The sequence below is a fragment of the Mus pahari genome, chromosome 2, assembly GCF_900095145.1.
Source record: "Mus pahari chromosome 2, PAHARI_EIJ_v1.1, whole genome shotgun sequence".
Taxonomy (NCBI): Eukaryota; Metazoa; Chordata; class Mammalia; order Rodentia; family Muridae; genus Mus; species Mus pahari.
Genome location: NC_034591.1, coordinates 65,760,684 through 65,779,552, shown reverse-complemented (window position 1 = coordinate 65,779,552; position 18,869 = coordinate 65,760,684). Strand labels below are relative to the sequence as shown.

The 18,869-nt window shown below is 40.9% G+C and overlaps 1 protein-coding gene across 1 annotated transcript in view; it reads right to left on the bottom strand.

Moving 5' to 3' along the window:
- The window catches only part of Cntnap2 (contactin associated protein like 2), a 2,102,194-nt gene that overhangs the window by 293,707 nt on the left and 1,789,618 nt on the right, over positions 1-18,869 (bottom strand). The window lies entirely within an intron of this gene.

The following is an 18,869-nucleotide window of genomic DNA, read 5'->3' as shown; positions in this document are numbered from 1 at the left end:
TGGGATGAAGAGAGAAGACAAGTTATCGTGTACCTTCATTAGGACAATTATATATGGATATATACATAACCTATAATACACACACACACACACACACACACACATATATTTCCCATTTCTTGAGTATAATAAACCCTCATGGGCAGTAGCCATGCATCCCTAAACAATTGCTGAGAGAGCAGAGATTCTTCAGGGGAGCTATCTTCAAATTGTACCTGGAGTTATAGATGTGGCAGGGGCACAGGGTCAGAAACATGTGGGTCAAGATTTACATGTGAAAGATGCCAGTTTGTAGAGCAAGACTGGAAGCCTTTCTTTCCTTGAGCTTCATCTAATGAACAGAGCATGCATGGGGTGTGAGAGAAAGTCTGTAAAATACAAATGCGAGGGGGGCTATAAAGGTCCTATAAAGGCCATACAACACACGCTATTTCCGCACCTCACTAGCCTAATCTCATTTATGGGGCACCTTTTCTTCTCTTTATAAATGGTCTCAACTTCCATCTCTAACCACGAGTCCCTGGTGTAGTTTTTGTTCTGGGAATCAGATGCCCTCTGAACTCTTCCAGGTGCTGTTAGTAAATCAGTACCATGAAGCTCCTGGGAAGGCATGATCCATCCTTCCCAACCATTGCCTGGCTGACTGGCCAGTGTCTCAGGAAGAAGAACAATTTATAGGGCATACTAAAACTCCAAACCAGCTAACTCAGATTCCATTAGGACTAATGGATCAAAATGTTAACATGGGACAATGACCTGACATGCAACTTGATATTTTGTGGAGACTCCTTTCTAATGTGCACATTTGACCAATCAAGGTTAAATCCAGATTAAGATAAAAATTCATAGATGTGTTTTAAAGTAGTTTCTAAAGCCTTGAGCTTTAACATTAATTCTACGATCTGTCTTAATGGTGTGTATCTGTCTTTTAAAGAGCATGATAGGTGAGCTGATCTTACTTCATTAGTTTATACTCATCTACAAACTTCACTTTCTTTTCTCTAATAAAATCTGTGTATATATGTGACATTAAATCCAATTACTATTCTTTAATGAAGGTAACTTCATGTTGGCACTGCTATACTTAAGCTATAATTTTAAATTAAACATGTAGTATTGTTCCACTCAGATATTAAATTACCTTCCTACCTCACTAAGGCTATTTGTTTTTGTAGGTGTGTAGGATATAGTGACATCCAGATAAGTGCATGGAATATTTAAAGTTAAATGCATTATAGATATACGCATTAAAATTTTAACGAGTCTATGTGAGCCACCTCAATGATTTCTCAATAAAGCAACACCAGACTGTAAGAGGCTTAGTGCCGCTAGTTAGGGAGGGCATGAAAAGAAACTTAAGTGTTCATGTTCCTGGAAACAAAACAAAGATAACATATCCCTTGGTTAGTTTCAGTACCTTGGTGAATATCAAAATCTGTGAATGGAAGCCCCTTAAATAAAGTGCTGAAATAGTTGCATATAATTTATGCACATCCTTCTGTACACATTAAATCATATCTAGATTACTGGTGATACCTAATACAATGGGAATGCTCTGAGATAGCTGTTAGTTGTCATGCTCGATTGTTTAGAGACTAACAGCAGGGACGGGTTTGCATATGTTTACACATGGAGTCAACTCTTTCCTCCTACCTTTCGGTGGGTTCTGAAGGCTAGAAGACTGATTAAAGTTGCCAGCTTGTATGACACTTGCTGAGTCACCTTGCTGGTGGCCCTGTCTTTTGATAGGGGTCTCACTGTGCTGAAGACCAGTGAGTAATCTATGCTGACCAGCCAGTGAGCCTAAGGGATCCACTTGTCCAGGCACTCCCAGCACTGGGATTACAAATTCGTGCTACTATATCTGGCTTTTGTCTACATAGGTTAGGGAATCTAACTCAGGTCCTCATGCATGGACAGAAAGCTTTTTTCAAATGAGCCCTATCCACAGCTTCTAAAAATTATTTTTCAAATGTAGTTCAGTTGCCAAATCCATAGATACAGCCAAAGGCCAACTGGTAGTTTCTGATTAGTTAAGCATAAGTTTTGTCAAACTTTGTGGTTTGTTAAGAATACACTTTGGATAAGTGCTGAATGGATGACATAAAGTAGTTCCTAATGTTTCCTATTCTCTGGAGTTCTCCCAGAATAATGGTCTTTCTCTTAACTACCTTAGTAGATAATATATACATGAGAAGGCAGGGAAAATATGTCTGTAGGTGTCTTAGAGGGTCGAGGGTCAAGGAAGTTATTCAGTCATTAGAGTGCCTGTCTAACATGATTTTGATCCTTAGCGCCGCATAGCCAGCAGTAGTGGTATGTGCTTGTAACTCAGTAAGTAGAGGCAGGAGGATCAGAAGTTTAAGGTCATTCCTTGGCTAGTCGGAGAAGAGCATAGCCTTGACTCTAACTCAAAACAGCAACAACAAAAAAGTAGGAACTGATTGTTCTTAAGGTGTCTTACATTCTTACTGCAGTTTTAAGTTGTGTTTTAACTGTTCATAGTTTTCAGCAGGAGAATATGGTCTCTGTTCTTTCTAGAAAAAAAGAGTATGATGCTGGATAGGATAATATTGGAAAAAGAAAGGATCATGACTGTCCCTGACACTGAGGCTGTCACCTGAGGGTTGAGTCTTTTCCTTGGGTTCACATCTACTGTTCCATGTGGGGAGAGAGAGATACTGTCCCCGCCACCAGGAAACCTGGTACTTCTTTGAGAAAACCTAATTCAAATGAGCAGTTGTCACACCCATTAGGGGCCTCCAAGTTGGAGTGGGTGAAGATGCAATAGCCCCAGGCCAGGAGGATTCAGCTGGTCCTAAGTAGGGGAAAGTCCTTAAACATCCTAAGAGCCTGCCAGGATCCAAGTCCCTGTGCTCCTCCAGTCTTATACAGAGCAATTTTGTCTCTTTAGGTTGAATCCCCAAGACAGGAATGTAATTAATGTTTTCAAGTTTCAATCCAATCAAGTACATTCTTATTATCTGAGGTGGCGATGCATTAAAAGAAGGGCAGTTGTCTGAAGTGATTCTAGGAAAACGAAAGCTAAAAGGAAAACATGTCAGTATTTATTTGAGGTCCTGGTCTAGTTATTCCGATAGGAATATACCCAGAGACGAGAAGGCAGTTCAATCAGTTCTTCTCATTTGATGAAACATCTCTACAGACGGCAATTCCATTTGTTCTAATTCCATGCTCACTAAGCAACTTCAATCTAATTTGGTCTCTTGAATGGGCTTATTCATGGGAAACCATGCCTTGTACTAGTGGTGGATCTTGGAAATGTCTGGATTGTCACAAGCTACCTTTGTTTCTTGTGAGTGTTCAAAATCTTTGGATGAATTTGTGAAATCCAGACTCCATCGGCAGCAGGAAGGCCTCTGATTTGGCCTGGTAAGATTACAATTGTGTCTACTCTGGAGTTGCAGGTTGGTAGGTGGGGAGTGAGGCCTGGGGATAAACTGGGAAACAGGCAGAGGATATTTTGACATTTATTCATCTAGAAAACTCCTTCCCTTCATTGCTTACTTTTAAAAGTATTTTATTTATTGTTAGTGTATGTATAGTAGTGTGCATTCATGCCTGTGAGTGTGTAAAAGTATGTGAGTGTGTTTATGAGTGTGTGTTTATGAGTGTGTGTATGTGTGTATATGAGTGTGTACATGTGTGTGTATAATTGTGTGTGTGAGTGTGCTTTGTGTGTATGAGTGTGTCTGTATATGTGAGAGAGTATGTGTGTGCATGCATGTATGTGTGTATGTATGTGTTTGTACAGGTGCACACATGCTATGGCATGGCTGTAGAGATGAGAAGATGGCTTTTGGGAGCTGTTTTTTTCCATTATGAGATCTTGGGGTTGACCTCAGCTCATGAGGCTTATGCAGTACTTTACCCACTGAGTAACCATCATGCTGCTTTAACGGCCATCATTTTAAATGTCTGATTTAGTTATAATATATCACACACTCTTTATATGAATAAAGTGTCAAAAAGGGTGAATAAGCAAAAGTGCTCAATGGGATGTGAGCTTACTGTCTTTTCTTAAACAAAAAAGATATTATTATTTGTATTTTATGTATATGGGTATTTTGCTTGCATGTAGATTTGTGTACCACATGCTTGCCTGCTAAAGCAGAAGAGGGTGCCAGATTTCTTGGAACCTGAGTTAAAGACAGTTGTTAACTGCCATGTGGGTGCTTGGAATCAAATCCAGGTCCTCTGGAAGAGCAGCCAGCACTGCCCTTGATAGTAGTACCACCCCTGTAGCCCTGTGAGCTTCCTTTCAATGAGTATGTATAAAGAAAAAGGTTTGAATGCTGATGCTCCAGACCCCTGTGATCTTTCCTGAGTCTTGTCTGGAAAGTCTGTTGCTCAGACTTGGGAACTCTGAGTTATAACAAATAATGCAAGAGCTTTTCTCAATGTGCATTGCATCCCACCATGCAGGAAACTCATAGCATTTTTACTGTTTGTTTATATTGCTCCTAGTTGACCATAAGCTTATGAAAACTGAGATAAAACTATTTAATCTCCACAAACTTTGGTCTCAGCATATAGTCAGCATATAGTCTATAAATAATTATTAAAGAAATGAGTAAGTGATTAGTTACTCTTCATTTATATCTAGTTTTAATTTCCTAGGCAAACACTTCATGGGTCAAATGTGGTTTATGTGTACCCCGAGTATTAAAAATGTTAAATAAATATCAATAAAGGCTAATGCTGCTTTAGCACCCACAAATAACCAGACACTGATTCCGCCAGCACACCATAACTTTCTTCATTCACAAATTTATTTCTATTACTTCCCATAGACTTCATTGAACAATACCAAGTATTTGCGGGACTGATGGTCTCATAACCTTAAGGCTATTGAAATAGTTGCAATTTGTACTTGCTATCAAGGTCAGTGCTCTGGAGGGGAAAAAGCACATTGTATGAGACTATCAAGTCAAAATAAGTGAGTCCCTGGATGATAAGGACTGAGTGACAGCAGGTGGTGGGGACTGAGCCAGCATAGACAGGCAGAAGGGAGAAAGTTGGGAATCAAGAGGGAAGGTGTGCTACTGAATAGAAATGAGTGGCTGAGATTAGAAGGGTCAGTCAACAGTAACAGAATAATGAGGTAGGTGGAAAGGTTTAAGGATACAGCCCTGGGCTGGAGCAGCTGTCCTCTGAGGCTTGGCACAATGGTTGGTGTGGCATTGAGAACTCATCATGCTTGAAAATGAGTCCATCATGGGAGAAACTTATCAAATAAATTCATGCCAAGCCAGGCTAGGCTTATCCTATGTGTTCAGAGAAAGCAGGGTGGCATCTCCAGCTAAATGTCAGAGAGGACTGGAACCTCAAACCAGGTGTCACCGACACTCCATGTTACTACAAACTTCTGGCAGTCACTAGTTGAAAACACCACATCTGGGTATGCATCCAAATTCATCAGTAGCCACTTCCTTGACCTGATCAACGAGTGTTCAGTGGGAGATACTAACCTCAGAGTTCCTAGAGCTATTTCTGAGTAGCAGTCTTTAATTTTAAGTCCAATTTCCTTTTCTTACAAAATATTAACTGGGACTGTGCCTGATGCCATGTGGCCTAGGTGGGCAGAAGAAGCCCCTTGCCCAGGGCCATACAGTAAATGACATAGCACTCTTAAGATGATCCCAGATACCCAGAGGCCCCATGCATCACTAACATGAACAAGCCAGTGGGAGAGAGATGGAAGAGAAAGAAAAGCAGAATGTTGTGTGCACAATGAAGACAGGCAGAATTGGAGACTCCAGAGTAGTGAGGGACAGCATGATGTGAATAGCTGGTGATTCTACATGAGGCCATGGTGAGGTCCTGGCCCATGTTACCACCAAGGGCCATGTCTGGGCCATGTCTTACTTCAGTAGGATTCTGTTACCACTTTGCCAGTAGAGCTGACCCTGGCGGCTGGGTCACAGTGAGCTGGCCCAATGACATGAGAGTAGGAGAGCTTGATCCTGCCCCTTGCAGGCTGTGGAGTTTCATTTAGAGATCCTATCTCAAAATAAGTTGTCAAACATAGAAAAAGACACCTGAAGTTAACAGCTGTCCTTACATGTGCAAACATAAATGCACAAACACATTCCATACTAAACACACACACACACACACACACACACACACACACACACACACACAGGCACATGCATGTGTGGAGGTTATTATTATTTATTAGGTATTATTTATTAGGTATTTTCTCTTGATTTTCCAGGGTGTGAGATGAGAATTAGATTTTAATAGAAACTGTTTCCTCAGTCTCCTTTGCAATTTTTTTTCTCCAGACAGTCACACTGCAGAATTTGTGAATCTGTGAAAATTTAGCATTTATATGTTTAAGATGGCATGGCCATAACTTACTAATAAGGTAGGTAATCAAATATAGTTATATTTTGTCTCTGTATAATTATTTGTTTCTCTGGTATCAATTTTGTCCCCTTTGCTTAGCTATCTATGTCTTTGTCATGGATTCCAAATTCACAATCACAGCTTCACAGCTTTTCTCAAAACCTTTCCTAACAGTAAGCATTTCCAGTCATTTAACAGTTATGGCTTTGAGCTCTGGAGACATCCCTTACTTCTCTCTGTTTTCATCTGAATGGGCTGGTCTTGGGCTTTAGCTCCTGTCCTATGATCTCTCTGTCCCCTGTGGCCATGCCTGCCTCTTCTCCTTCAGGAATCTACGCTTAGACTCAGAGATGTCATGACATTCCATTTCTGGGTCTGCACCCTCATTTTCAGGAATCACATTTTCAGTTAGCGTCTTGAGGAAATGGGTGCTTGAGGTTAACTTTCCAAATCCTTGTTCTTCTGATAAGCCATTATTCTCCTTTCACATCTAATTGAGACACCTCAGAAAGACAATTGTCAAGCTGTCTAGGTTGCTGTTGAGAAAGCTAATGCTCTATGATTAGCATGTGTACACCTATTCCTTATGTAGGGTCACAGACTTAAATAGTTTCTTGATCTCTTTCAACATAAACCTATTCACTTTAATCTATCATTTGTTTCTTGCTTGTTTTCAGGCTTAATTTTGAACTTTAAAAAAGATTTATCTTTGTAATCTACTTTGAGCATCCTCCCAGTATTATTTTTAGTCTTGCAAATTGTTTGTTTGTTGTTTAGTAGTGTTTGACTAAGGAGAAGGATCAAGGACACAGGAGCAGATAGCAGGGGTTGTAGGGAGTAAGTCTCAGGGATGCTATGGTCTTTCTGTGTCTTTGCAAAGCTAATGCGTACTGGCTTCATGTGGACCAGAGAGTCTAGTGTTCGTTCCGATGTTGCCACCTTCACTAATTGGGTGACTCTGGACACCTGATCTTGAAAATTTTTAGAAGTTAAAATTTTAGTTTTTTCTGTATTGTGCAATGAGCTTTCTATTGTTTAGCATGGGCTGGGTGCTGTTAACAATAAACCAGATGACTTTATTTGCACGCAGGTTTGGGTTTATCTGTAGAGATTTCCTTATGAGTAGTAGGTAAAAATGATTTCCAGAAAAAGTAGATTTTGCTGAATAGAAAATATTATTTTATAAAATAAGCTGACCTCAAAATAGAGGGCTCCAAGAGAAGATGTTGCCCTTGGGCTTTGGTTGGTGACCTGTACTCTCCACAGCATTCCACCTTCTCCAGAAGGTTTATTCCACTGCTGAGGCCCAAAAGGGCAATACTGCCAACTGTAATTGTGTTCTTTTGAGCTACAACTGGGCTGAGCCCCATAGAGGACATAGAGATACTCAAACTCTGAAGGTCACAGAACTCAGTTCCCAGTTCTGCACAAGACTCTGAGAAAATGGGTTTGTTCCCAACTAGTCATCAAAGCCACATACTGAACTCAAGACTGACACATTTAAATGTAAATGGTGCAGTAGGCAATTTTACTTTATTTTCAGTGCTTGGAACCGTTGTGTGTACTAGAGCTTTGAAGATTAGGAAAAGTTACCTAAATTTTCTCATAAAGTCTCTTGTTTTAGGTTCCCTATCCCCTTTTAAAAAATTGTTAATGGAACCCATGATCTGTACTTGGTCTTTTGGGGTTTGAAATTACCAGGTAGTGACAGGCAGAAGTGGAGAAATGAATAGGTGTGAGGGAAACTTTGGGTGCTTCATGATTTCATTTACATTGTAGACTCAGATAAATCCTAAACAATTCCGTAGAATTGATTCTAAGAGAGGAGAGACCTCAACATCAATTCTCCTGTATCCAGGCATAGTTGAAAATGAATATACACTACGTCTTGTTTATAGAGGGGTACAGGCTTATGTCTATTATTTTCAGGGTGGTGTTTCACAAGTGGTGCAGTGCCCACCGATGGACATGCAGGAGCAACTCTGGGTAGTTCCTATCTTGTAAAAATGCTGGGTGAATCAGAGATGAACACTTGTGCCTTGCCGCTCCTTTCCTGAAAACTCCTCCATTTCATGATTTCTTCTAAGTGACCTTCGGTTGTTGATCTCCAAATCTATGCATGTGGTTGCATCTATACTATGAGTTAAGGTCAAAATAAGTACTTGTTGAACAGTTTTGTCTTGACCCAAAGGAAGGTGAACACTTAATGTCTGAAGGTGAACGTAGTTTTATTTCATATTAACTTAAAGTGTTCTCCACCTCACAGAATAGAGCCTATCCTACTATGTCCTCAAGTTAGAGACTCGGGGAATCATTCCTTTGCATCTGTCTAGTTAATCCCCACGGCCCCAGATTTGTAACTTCCAATATTCTGAGATACATCCCTTCCTTCCTCTCTATTCCTTTCATGGCTTTGGCCATGACAATACTTTTGCCTGAAGGCTATAGCAGGCTCCTACTTTGGTTCTGCTTTCTATGTTCTGTATTCTTTATAAGACCAACCAAGAAATCTCATAAGTTTGCACTCAGGCATAAAGCCCCAATGGTTTTAAATGGCTGAAGAGTCTATTGTAGCCTCTTTGATCCTGAACTGTAAGCCCATTTCCAACCCTCTGTTTTTGCCACTAGTTCTCCAAAAATGTTCTTCTCATTGTTCCTGACATACAAGGAGCCTGTGACTGTGTTTTGTATTTACATTGCCTACTATGTATATTTTTTTAAGCATTCTGGGGTTGAACCCAGATCTTATACAGGCTAGACAAGCACCCTGTCACTGAGATTCACATCAGCCCTTTTAAAAACTTAAAAAACAATTTCCAAATAGGGTGTCATTTATTTACCCAGGTTCACTTGCTTTGAATTTGTGATCCTCCTGACTTGAACTCACTCAGTAACTCAAGCTGCCCTATAATTTGTGATCCACTTGCTTTAGCCTGCTAAGCCTCCTCCCCCCAAACAGTTGTGGATGTTTGGAGGGTGTAGAGAAACACCGCCCCACTTTCTCCCTTTCCCTAATGTTCTCTTCCTTTATCCCTATAACCTGTGCATGTTAATCTCACCTAGTTCCTAGCCCATCTTAAGGTTTAGTCTCACTGGTCTCTCCTCCTGAGGGATCCCTTGGTGCTTCCCTGAGCTACTGATACTGTTTCTGCTCTGTGTTTCCAGGACATCTGGTATCTCTTGGTGCACCCAACTTCCTGTATTATTGTAACTGCTTTCATGTGATTCTCTCCTCGGCAAGTCTACAGATACGAGGTTGCAGAGATTTCATTGTCTACTTTCTTTCTCCTTGTTAGACAGTCAGATACTGTATTTAAGAATTTGAATCATCACTAATCCTAATACTAATTAATGCTAGTCATTGATCTACAGCACTATTTTTGGAAGTTTCAGAACTGAAGAATTATTTAACCTGTGAGTATAGAGTCTCTTCCAGGTTTTTGATTATGCTTGACAACTTTTCCCTTTTTAGGGATCTACTATGATGGCAACCTTCATATTCCAGTCTCCTCAGTGAGTTGATAATGTTGGGCATCATATGTGCCCTCTGGCCAGCTCTGTGCATGTAGTTTCTGCTCTCATGGTGCTATATGCTTCCTCTTTTCTTTTCCTCTCCTCATATGTTTGGATTCATGCTTTAATGCCATTAAGTTCTCATTTTATTATCTGCTCTGTTGTAATGAAGAGTGGTGACAGCAGGCTTGTAAGAGACTGTGATGTATTCAGCTACACTTGGCAGCCGAGCCGCTCAGGGAAGGGTGCTATAACAGGAGGCAGCCTTTATGTATTGATGAACCACAAAACCTCTAGAGCCTCACATCCATAGAAAAACAGATTTTATATCAAATCCATTAGGTGAGTAAAAATGTGGAAAAAGGCTGCCCATTTCAGTAGAGTGACGGATGTGGAGATTGGAACACACTCTGCATGCAGGGTAATGGATTGATAGGATCCATACAATTACGTTACACACATCAAAGTTTCCTTTCTGCACTCTTTTCATTACAGGAAATAAAAAGATTCATACACCCTGTTACATGAATGCTATCATTTCCTACTGAAAATAATAACCCGGCACCTATGTCTCTGGTGGACCATTATTACGATGGGCTGACCCACAGTACAAAGAACATCACTAGAGGGAAGAGGTCATCTTTGAAAGCCTCAGTTTCTTTATCTAGCTATTGGGCAAAAAAGAAAAATCTCTTCTTCACTGAGGTCTTGTAACAGCTTCAGAAAGAAAAAGACAAAAAGGAAGTTGAAATAGCAAACACTGAGATGGGGCAGAAATCTCTATTTACAGTGACAATAGGAAAATTTGGAAGACTTCTGTGCCCTCAGGGTGAGACAGTCTGGAGTTTTGCATCATGCACTGAAGATTCTTTATTGCTTCTGTTCATCCCTCAAGAACAGAGGACTTAAAAGAAAGCTAGACAAGTCCATAAACAGCTAAGAGCCAGTAATTCCCAGCATAAAAAAATTAATAAACTTCATTAAGATGGAAATGCCCTTGGATTCTAAGAATCAGAGGGAACTCTGAGAACACTGTCCTGGTTTGCAGTTGTCCTCCTGGCTTTTGTGAAACAGTGGAATTTAGACAGCACTCTGCGGTGATGAGCCTGGGTTAAGGACTGGAAGGCATTGCTTAGGGATTGCAGGAGGAGACATTCATCGGCCTCTGCTTATGGAATCTAGAGTAGCTTTTCAGCATTCTATGAACAAATAAAGGTGGGTGGGAAGACATGTAATGGTTGATTTAGAAGAATTAGAATTGCAAGGGAATCTGCAAGCACAGTGCAGAGGCCCAATGGTAGCTGGCTGTTTGAAGTGCCTTGGGACCTGTTTACCAGAAGCAACTTCTGGATGGGTGGTTATCCTCACACTTCTGCCCCAAGGGCCCATGCAGGCCACACTGAGTTCGATTGAGGCAACACAGAAGGTTTTTCTCTGCAGAAGATGTTCTGTTGTAAGACTGCACTTGTCCTTCCCAAAGATAATGCGGTGGAAAGGTATACACAGGGACAAGGGAGTATGGAAAGATTATTATAGTGCAGAGCAGGAGGCCATGCCAATTTATGGTTTGATTTTCATTTCCTGCTTCCGAAGTTCAGACTGTGAGGAGCAGGTTTGCATCTCTTTGTCTCGCCTTTGAGGTTACGGTGGAAAACTGCATGCTCAGAATGAAGTTCTTTTCTGAGTCACTCAGTAATTGTAAAAGGGACTTTAGATGGTAAGGAAAGCAGAGGCGCCAGGTGAAACTGCCACAGCACAGCGGCTGTAGGTTTTGCTGATTTGAAACTGAGTAGATGGCGGCGTAATCTGGGGCTTGAAAGCAATTATTTTCAACAGTCTGGCAACCACTCAGGGTACAAAGGCTGGGAAACTTGGTGCATTCTGACCTTTCCCAGGCTAGGGGTCCAGCGAATGAACCAAGATGTAAAAAGAGTCAGACTGAAAGGTGCACAAACAGAGCCCTGAGTGGATTCTGATGGAAGCCTTCTCACATACTTGCCTCTGCAAAATTTTATGTGGAGTTCACGGGGATTTATTGTTTCAAGAACATAAGGACATTTACCTACAGATGCAGGGGGATAAATTTCAGGTCCATTTAGTATTGGAAAATGGCCGTTTTATTGCTGATTTCAATCCACTTAACTTTCTCCTTAATCTACTACTCTCTACCTCAAGTAGAACACTGCCTGTGTGTGTGCAAACACACATACATAGGCAAGCACACTCGCATCACACACATACAACATATCACACATACCTGCACATGGTTACAAACATATTTTCCTGGATCAAGACTTCAATTGTTTGCGTGATCTTTAAAAGTCTGAAGAGTTTTAGATAGTAATCAGATGCAAAGAGCTAGGGGCAGTGGTTCTCAATCTGTGGGTCATGATCCCCTTGGGAGTCACCCGACCTTTTCACAGGGGTCATCTATCAGACACCCTGCATATTGGTGATTTAGATTATGATTCATAACAGTAGCAAAATTACAGTTATGGAGTAGCCACAAAAATAATTTTATTGTTGGGAGTCACCACAACATAAGGAATTTGTATGAAAGGGTCATTGCATTAGGCAAGATGAGAACCACTGAACTAAGATATGCAATCTATTGTGATGCATACATTTTATAAATACATAATACAAGGAAGCAGAAACCATTAAAAAGGTATGTAAATAGTGAATTTTGTACTGTTAAGTGGCAAGCTGTTTTTCAAATAAAATGTATGCATGTGTAGCTATATTCTAAAAAAATGGATCTAATGCATCTAGTGATGGATCTAAAGAGATGGCTCAAGGATAAAGCCCAAGTTCAGGTTCTTAGCACACATATAATATTTGGACATGTTGGTGCTTTCATGCACTCTTAGAGCTGGGGGGCACAAAGACAGAGAGATCCCCAGGCCTCACTGGCCTAGTCTAGCTGAAATGCATAGTTTCAAGTTCATTGAGAAACCTTGTTTCAAAATAGGGTGAGGAGTGATAAAAGATAACACATGGTGTTGATCTTTGTCCTCTCCATGCATGTACAACACTTGCTCACTAGCACATATACACAAACATGCATACACAAACATCATACACATATAACTTGTTATATCTATCTATCTATCATCCATAAACACACACATATATATGCATGTGTTTGATTATTTAGGTACTGAGTAAAGGAAAAAAATCTAAAAAGGTTCACAGAAAAATTGAATACTATCCACTTTTGTGGATGATATTTGATGGTAAATTTACTTAGGAATCCTATTTTACATGGTTATGTATATGCGTGCTGGTTAGTTTTATGCCAACTTGGCACAAGCTACAGTCATTTTGGAGAAGTGCCCCACTAGATTGGCCTGTAGGCAAGCCTGTGGTGTATTTTCTTTATTTATGAATAGTGTGGGAGGTCTATGGACAGTGGGAGCCCTAGGCTGGTGGTCCTGGACTCTAAAAGAAGGCAGGCTGAGCAAACCATGATGAGAAAGCCGGTAAGCAGCTTTTCTCCAAGGCGTTTGCATAAGCTTCTGCCTTCAGGTTCTTGCCCTGTCTGAGATCCTGCCTTGACTTTCCTTAGCAATGGAATGTGACCCGAGAGTTATAAGCTGAAATAAACCCTTTCTCCGCAAACTTGTTCATTGTCATAGTGTTTTGTCACAGCAAAAGAAACCCAATCTAAAACAATGAGTGTGTTTTTAAGCAGTGGAAAGGAGGAAGAACAGAAGAAAGCTAAGAGGAAGGAGAGGCAGCTGCAACATCCCAGGCAGCCTTCTAGGGAGAGTGAGGATTACAGAGAAGGATTTCTCCTCACGTGGAGCATTAGAACCCGTGGAACAAATCTCACTGTGCACTCTGCAGCTCACAGGCATTTGGTGCTCCTGGTGGGCTGTAGGGACATGTTAGCTGTTTTTCACCACTTTTGACTATTGCACTATGAATCTTGAAGGGAAATTTATCCTTGGGCTATGGCAGATTGGATAGATGAGACTTCAGCTTTTACCTAGGTTTATAAGCTTCACTTTTAACCCGCCTTCAAACTTCAGTGGGAAAAAAGTTCATTCTTCCTAATACCGAGGAAAAATAGGATTTCTATGAGGCGTACTATTCCCAGGAAATACCTAGATGCTATTGTATGTATCCTTGTATTTCCAACCATCCATCCATTTATCCATCCATCCATGCAAACAAATGACCAACTTGCCAAGCAACTCTTCAGCCAACAGATAACAATGCTGTAAATCTTTTTTCTTATAGTGAGTTTTCACTGCTTTTAAACAAATTTGTTCTTATCAAAATCTCTGTGCTTTACAGATGGTCTTCAGTAGATAACCCTATGGTCATTTCCTGGTGTGGGCCTACGAGAAGGCATTCATCTTGGAGTACTAGTTGCTTAATGATAGATTTAGTACAGCTAAAGACTATTGCAATCTTAGTCACTTGTTTACCCAATGTAGAGAAGTGGGAGGATTGTGCCCCAGTATTGAGTGAGGATAAAAACCTTCAAGTTCTGTTTGCTTTTTTTTTTTTTTTTTTTTTTTTTTTTTTTTGGTTTTTCGAGACAGGGTTTCTCTGTATAGCCCTGGCTGTCCTGGAACTCACTTTGTAGCCCTGGCTGGCCTTGAACTCAGAAATCCGCCTGCCTCTGCCTCCCGAGTGCTGGGACTAAAGGTGTGCTCCACCACTGCCCGGCTCCTGTTTGCTTTTATATCACATGCTGTGGGGTAAATGGGAGAATCAGCCTGTGATGAGACGGAAAGAGTGTGAGAGGGAAGAGAATATCTCATGTGAGAGGAGGTTGGAACCTGTGAAGAGGCAGGGTAGAGCCAGGGAAAGGAGAAGCTGTATCCTATTAGAGAGGAGGGTAGAGCCTTGAGAATGGAGGGTGGATCCCAGGAGATAGGAAGATGGAGTTCATGGTCTTCTGCTTCTGGTAGCCCGTATCTCTGCAGGCATCCCTAGTCGCATCTCTGTGTTCTCAGTTACTAATAAGTAAGCTTATGAGGGCTCAACTATTGCGTATGCCCTTCCATTTGTTTGAAGAAGGATCTTAGAATAATAAAAAGACTGTAATGATAGAGTTAATTGAGTGCTAGCAGTAAAAGATTCTGGGCATCAGCACAGTATAGAGTGACTCTGTCAATGTTCATGCTCATACTTTTACTTATAAAAATATATAGAAATAATCATTTAGCAGTTACTTGTCACGGCTAGCATATATATGGAGCAATGCTTAGCTGTACTACCCCTGGATATATGGAATCAAAGGCAAAACACAGTAGAAATATCTGCACACATATGTTGGCTACAGAATCATGCACAATAACCAAGTCACTGATTCAGTCCAGGTGTCCATCAATGGATGCATGAATGAAGAGTTGTTTTTTCGTTTTTGTTTTTTGTTTTTTTTTTTTAAACAATGTACTGTGTCACGGTTTGAATGCGAAATATCCTCACGGGCTTATATATTTGAATACTTGGTGCCTGGTTGGTGAGGCTGTTTGTGAAAGTCCTGGAATGCTTAGGAGATAGAGCCTGCTGGAGGAAGTAGGTCACTGGGGTGGGCTTCGATCTTTTCTAGCCTAACCCCACTTTTTGTACTAGTCTCTGCTTCTACATTGCCCATGCAATATGGCAGTAAGACCTCTTGATTCTCCCCTCGTGCCTCCTTTAACATGATGGCCCATATCCCTCTGCAACTGTGAGCTAAAATAAGCCCCCATATCCCCTACGTTACTTCTGTCAGGTATTTTATACAGCAATAGAAATAAACCTATGACATGCTAGTCATCTGTCACAAAGAGGAATGAGATCATGCTGTTCCCAGAGCACAGGCTGAGTCTAGAGAGCCTCAAAATAAGCCGGACTCACAAAGACAAGGATCACAGGATTTCTCCCATCTGTGGAATCTTAAAAGTGTTTTCATAAAGACATGAAAGCAAATTGGGGGCCTGTTGGGGAATAGGAACGGGACCTGCAGGAGGGCTGATAAGTGTAGGTTGTTGGGGAAGAATATGATCAAAGTATCTTTTATAGACAGGTGAATATGCCATAATACAACCCACTATTGTGCACAATACACTAATAAAAACAATTATTAACAACTGAAGACACAATGCTAGAACAACATGGTGGAACATAAATCACTCTAATTTCCCCCTAATGGGAATTAAATAATAACTTTCATAGTTTATCTGTGACAGTGAATTTGGTCATTGACATTTTTCAGTAGGAAAAGAAAATCCAATTTTACATTTAAGAAAAATGAAGCCTTAATTGAAAAGTGCTTTAAAAAAAAAAAAAACCCTCACCACATCAGGTTAAAAAAAAAAAGTTAAAACATTTTACATTTTAAGACTTGTCCCCTTTCATGTCATTAATAGATTTCAGAACACATTTCTTAGGAGGAAATAAAAGGGTAATTTTGACCTACTTTTGTAAGCTTGAAGTACCCCCAAATCATTTTGCTGCACACTCATCAGAAAGTGCTGCAGGAAGAGAAAATCTCCTGATGTCATCTGGAAGGTAAGACGCTAGATCTGATTAGCTTTTACAAAGCATAGCAGTTCTGCTAAGGATTATTTACCACGGAGTATTTCCCTTTCCCATGCGGCCCTGTGCTTGTGTGCTATCTGATTCTCCAGGCGTTTGGAATAGGTGGCTCGCAAACTTTGGTAAGCATCTGAATTATCTGCAGGGTTTGCTGCAAACATAGCTTCCGAAGCCAAAGCCACAACCCAGCGGTTCGGAATATCTCAGCCCAGCCCAGAAATACGCCCTCTTTAACCAGCTGCTTCTGAAGCAGGTGCTCCTTCCCCCACAAGCAAACACTGTTTTTTTACAGTCTCCACACCTCCCCCATTGCTTATTAGAAGCCTGACTAATTTTGAAGTGCTGTTATTTTGAACTTCATGAAGGGTAAACATGACATTCACTCTTGCTTTTGCTGCAGCCAGATCTGGGCTTCCCACGGAGTACGCATGGACAGGATGCCAAAGATTCTTGCCTCACTCCTGATTTTAGGCTTGGATGCTGTGAAGTGCCTTGGCAAGCCATGTAGACATTGAGCCATGCAGGCTGGTTGGCTTTGACTTCTCCTTTTTCGCCAGAAAGCTCCGACCCAAAGCCAAGATGGCTCCTCTCTGAGACCCCTGGAGAATCAGAACTTCCGGATTCTGTCAACAAACAGTAGTGGGCTGAGAGCTTGGCAGGCAGCCTTTATCACTGAGATATGTGTATGCTTGTTTATGTAAGTTCTTTCAGTTCTAAGAATATTATCCTCTCCAGTTCTCTGCTGACCTCTTTTCTCTTGGGCCTTTCCATCACTTCTACCGCCCCTGAGCCTTATTCAAATATCTGCTTCTCTGCCTTTCTCTGAATTGTCCTGTACGGTCTTAATCTTTACTGTATTCGGATGAGTCTGACATAGACCTCTGGACCCAGTTCTGAAGCTCACCAGCATCCCAGGAAGGCTTCCCATCTGTAGTCTCTCGGATGTTTCACCTCAGTGATGCTGTTGTCATCTTAGGGCACTGCAGAATCTATTCTGGATGTAACTTTCATATCACGTGAAGTTGTATATAGTTTACCTTTCTCCTTTTCTGGTGATCAAATACCCAGATGGAAGCAGTTGAAGGAAGGAATGACTTATTTTGGTCCACAGTTTGAGGATACAATCTATCATGGTCGTCGAAGTGAGACAGTTGTTCACATGACATTAACCAATCAGGAAGCAGGGATTGATTACTGCTAGTGCTCAGCTGCATCCTCTTTCCTATTTGGTTCAGGATCCCACTTAGCCTACCTAATGGTGTTACCACATTTAGGGTCTTTCCACCAACCACTCCAGTCTCAAAGCTCACTCGTGGGCATGCATAGAACCTTGTCTCCTAGATGGTTCTGTATTATTACTAGATGACAGTCAGCATTAACCATCACAAGTTGGATGGCACACTTTGTCAACTGTAACTCCAGAGCCTCTCAAACCAGCCCTGGGCTCTTCTTTCTCATTGCCCTTGTTTCTTTGTTCTGATGGAGCCCCTTCCTGTCCTCCACAGAGGACAGCCTCCTGACCTCAGGCAAAATTAGAAAAAAAAAAAAGTGTCACAGTTCTTGCTCTAATGCTTAGAACTCTTTCTATCTGCAGAGACATTCGACTCTTGTGTTCCTTTCTTCTCAGGAAACGAAAATGCTATTCTGATCTAATGATGATAGAAAAAGCAACTGCTGAGTGGGAGTTTATGACATGTCATTCATTGTGCTAGGTACACATGCATTGTTACACTTGGGGTTTATAAGCCATTAAGAAAGAGGACTATTAGTTTTCCCTTTGCAATGAGGATGCTGCAGCCAAGAGATTAGATAACATGTCCAAGTCCATGAAGGGCACAAAAGGAAGGGCACTATCAGAAGCCAGAGTGGCTCTGTGGGTCTCTTCTCTCCATAGTTCACCTTGTTGGAATAATCTGTCCTCTGAAGTATGCTTCTGTCACACATGGTTAAGAGACTATAAGGACAGTAGAAAGTTCTGACAAGTGTGAGCTAGTCAACTAAACTCAACCTTCTGGACAGGGATTGACTTACACCCATGCCCCTGTAGAATATAAATGCACAAAGGGACAAGGACAATGGCCCCAGCATCTCCATATTGTGGTAACAGTTTTCCAGTATATTGCTGCTAAATACTGAAAGACTTTAAACTATGATATAGACTGACTACTTATGCATTTTCTAAATATGTTCAATGGAATTCTAATCTTAACTTTTATTATATTCATATAAACGTAAGTGTATACATGTACGGATATGTGTGTGAATGCATTAAAAGGTCTTGCTGTAAAAATGTATAAAAAATGCTGGATTAAAAATGTTACCAGGTTTCTGTCATTAGGAACCATAGTGCATTATATCCTTGTGAGGAATACCAATAGGTACTGGTGCATGCGTCTACAGAGTTCTCTCTTTCCAGCCTCTTTCTTTCTTTCTTTCTTTCT